We start from the raw sequence: 4,248 nt of genomic DNA on the forward strand, positions 1-4,248 counted from the left end.
AGATTAGACTTATAGTGGCATTGCTCTTTTATAAAACTTTAAAACTGTTGTAATGCAATTAGCTGACATGGCCGGCCCTGCCCTTGGACCTTAAAAAATCATTCTGCAGATCTTCTGTACCAGCATTTTGTCTTTATTACCCAGGAGAGCAAACGAAACGTATTTTATTCTTGTTACACATGATAACAAGTTATCCAAAGGTTGAAAGAAATCTAAATAAAAAATTCGAAAACTAAATTTATTTGTTTCCGAAAAAGAAAGGAAGTATATTTATCCTTTTAGAAAGCAAAATTTACACTTTATAGAAGAGAGTAGAATGTGAATTGAAGAACAGGATTACGATTCAACTTTTAGAATTTTAAACATTTCAACATTTTAAACAAAATATCCATTTTTTATATTTTAGATAAAAACACGTCCAAACGGCTGAACCGATTGTGCCAAAATTAGTTAAAGAACCTCATATAACCCCAAGAAAGAATTATCGTAAGGCATAATCAAAAACTGGGAAATAGCGCCCTCAAACACTTATTTTATAATCCTACTATCTTCAAACCCTGCAATGTCGTAGACTTTTCATATTTTAAATTATATATGTTCTTCTGCATCAACGAGTGAAAGTTTTACCCCAAATTGTTGATGCAAAGATATAGGGAACAGAAAATTGTAATTTCAGTTTGCTAGTGTTATTGTCTTTATATGGACAAATAAGAAATAAAGCAACATGAAAAAAGATCATGTTTCATAAGTTTAATTAAAGCTAACGGGGGAAAGGATGGGATGAAGAGTATCCACCGGAAATTCCGTTTCCGTTTCCGCCGGAAATTTGTCGGATATTTTGTTTGTTTTTCCAGGCGGAAAAGAGGACTGGAAACCCCTTTTCCGGAAGACATCTTTAATTCCGGCTTTTGGCGGAAATTTCCTTGAAGGAAAGTTACCGGAATTAATTTTTCCGGTTCATGTTTTCCGTTAATTAAAATTTCCGCCGGAAAAATGTCTAGCGGAAATATGAACGTTCGTGTAGGATATCAGATGAGACTTTATGAATTTATATCGAGATATATATTTGAACAAAAATGAAAAAGTTTCCAATTGCAAGCTTCTTTTTTGTCATTCATTTAAAATATAGATCTACCTCTTGGTTTATTTTATTTGTATGGGTTTAAGAATTTACTTTCCCAACCAGAATAGTGTAAATTTCTGTTTCCATAGCAATTCGTTGAGTTTAATTTTTTGCATGTATTTGACAAAATTCAATTGAACAGCAGCTAGGCCCTTTGTTTAAAAGTTTATTGAAACAAATGGTTCACAATTGAACTTGGAATTTGAATTGAATTAGAGTAAAATAATCATCTACCCTATTCATCTACATACACAGAGGGAATTTAAATTAAATTTTAGTTGACAATAAACTTGAATTAATTTCACCGAAACATTTTGTTTCGACACTTAAAAAATATACACACTGCATACAGATGTAAAAATCCTATAACACTAAATTTATCTTTAAATTAAACTTCTGTTAGTGCTTTGAAAAAGAGAGTAAAAAAGCCTTTACTAACTTTCTGTATTACCAATAATATTAGTCATTTGTTTTATTTGGTATTTTCTAATAATTTTTCATGCGTAAAACTATTATTGTTAAGAAAAGGTATAGTTGAAAAAATATAATTTCTATTATTTAGAGACTATTCTATCAGATGTGCAGTAGCTGCAGTTACTCCCAACAAATTCTGATTTCTAATCTCTATATCTTTGATACTTCTTACTTTGACCTGTTATATTTAACTGACTATATATGTCATATCTAAGGTCTGCGCTTTTAAATTATTAAGATACTAGGAATTTGAAAATTTGAGTCTTTGACAAGCTTTTGCCTTGACGTTAGTTCGAATCCAGTAGACACCGAAATATTAAAATTTTGAAAAATCACCAATGAAACAGGAAAATTACCAATGATCAGTAAAATTACCAATGAAACAGGAAAATCCACGAACTGTTTTTTTAGGTTTTAGGCGTAAAGAACCATGGACGCCAAGTTTAATGCGATTAGAAAAATAAATTTTTCAGTAAGAAAATAAATCTCTTTGTTGTAATTCTTTTATTTCTTCAGTTTATCTTGAATTAGTATTCTTTTGCATTTGCANGGCAGAACTGACAGGAACTTTAAATATTTTTATGCTTTTTAAAAGGTTTACGACAATGTGCAGGGTCCAACGATTTAAAATTGCATTCTGTAGAAGTTTGATTTTATCATGCAAATTTGTTATCCTAGGCGAAAATATAAGGCAAAAACGAACCAAAAACTATCGTTTAAAAAAAACACAAAAACGTTCTTTTCTGCGTTATATTGTCTACTCAGGTAATAAATTGCATGTTTGATAAAAGCAAACTTTTACAGTATAACGTTTTAAAATATTGTACTTGTTTGTCATTATTTTGAAGGAAATAGCTTGAAAAACAACTCAGTACACGTAAACTGCACAATTGCTGTGTTTTAACGTCCTTGGACTACTTAATCATAAATTGAATCTATAATAGTAATTTTTTATGCCACAGTCTTAAAGGGACTGGCAAGAAAAAATGAAAGGGGGTATTGGATGAAATCATCAACTCCTGAAGAACTTCAGGAGTTGATGGAGACGTATATGGGTTCTATCTGAAACAGACGGAGACACGTGACATGCATGACATGCATGTCACTGCCATTGGTGGACATGTCAATTATATTATCAGATATAATATTAGAAGCAAACCTGAGTTTTCCAGGCCCCTCTGGGATATCGTTGTTTCCAGATTAGTTGCGGATTTGCTGAATATGATCTGTTTAGAACTTTGATATATAAGTTTTGGTATAATTTTGACACAGCTTTTATATCAATTTCTCGAGACAGGAACATCTTATATAGCCCTCGATTAACTCCTGAAGTTCCAAGGTTTTATCCTTTACCCCATTTCCCACATTGCAAAATAGACAAAAGAGAAGGTAAAATTCATGCTACATCACTGGTACAACTTTGCGACCTCGTAGCTCCTCTATTTTTGATTTTTCGCTAAACTATAGGAATTGCAAATTTATTTGGTTACAAATTAAAAACATTAAAAACATTTTAGTTATTCTCAATATCTCTTCAGTAAAAGGAGTTATGATTGAAAACATTTCAATTTTGCACGCAATTTACCTCAGTATAAACTCCAAAAGAGAAAAGAGTATATAGAAGAGAGTACAATTTGAAGAGGAAGGAAGTAAGTAAAGTAAAATGAACGGAAGTCGAAGTCTGCTAAAATCGGTAAAGTTACAAGGAATGTCCGTACTCAAGGGGAACTAACATTCCATATACACAGACACACACTTACGCACACCCTCACATGTTTTCAGCTGAAAATATGATTTTTAGCAGATGTATTTTTATGTTTATGTAATATTGTGCTACCAATTAAATATACTAAAAGAACCTGATAAAATATGTTAATTTTAGTAACCCTTCATAATTTTTTCACCCTGAATGCTTCTCTTAAACACTTTCATTGTATTGTTTGTTTGTTATGGTTTGTTTAAAGGGAGTGACTGGTTATGTAAGGTAGTTGAACTGAATATGCAGTGTTGTGGAAAACTTATTTCGGATTTATTGGGGACATATCAAACATTTTAAAGATCTGTAAATCCTGAGTTTGAGCGCAAATTCGACGTTCAAAACTCCTACAATGGGAGTGGATACGTTTTCAGAATTAGTTTTTTTTTTAATTATTAAATAATATTGAAAGGGACTGTACAGACGTAATTCAGGTTACCCTAATTTTTAGATTGGCATGTCTAATTTACTACGGTAGTCTTAATTATACATGACCGATATATTCTTATTTTTCCCGATAAAAATAAAGCGCTGGAAAAGTCTTATATGCACCGAGAAAAGGCCTGAAGGGAATGTAAAAATAATTCTAAGTGTCCTTTAATACAAAGATTGTCCTGCCCTATTCTCATGGGTTCCCTTTGTTTCATCAAATATAAATTAGATATTATCTTTTAAAATTTTATTAACGGGTTAACTTCTATTGTGATTTTTCCCCAAAAGTGTCTTGAATCTCAATTTATCATAAATAAAAAATCATAAATAAAAACGACAATTTCAATGGAGGATCACTTGAAATGTTGCTTACATATCCGAATTTTGTGTTGGAAGAGAGAAAAACTTGTAAAAAAACATTGATTGGGAGAGAGAGGAAGGGGGGGGGTAGGGTAGGCGGTTC

The sequence above is a fragment of the Eurytemora carolleeae genome, unplaced genomic scaffold (genome assembly GCF_000591075.1).
Source record: "Eurytemora carolleeae unplaced genomic scaffold, Eaff_2.0 scaffold435, whole genome shotgun sequence".
In the NCBI taxonomy this organism is placed as follows: Eukaryota; Metazoa; Arthropoda; class Copepoda; order Calanoida; family Temoridae; genus Eurytemora; species Eurytemora carolleeae.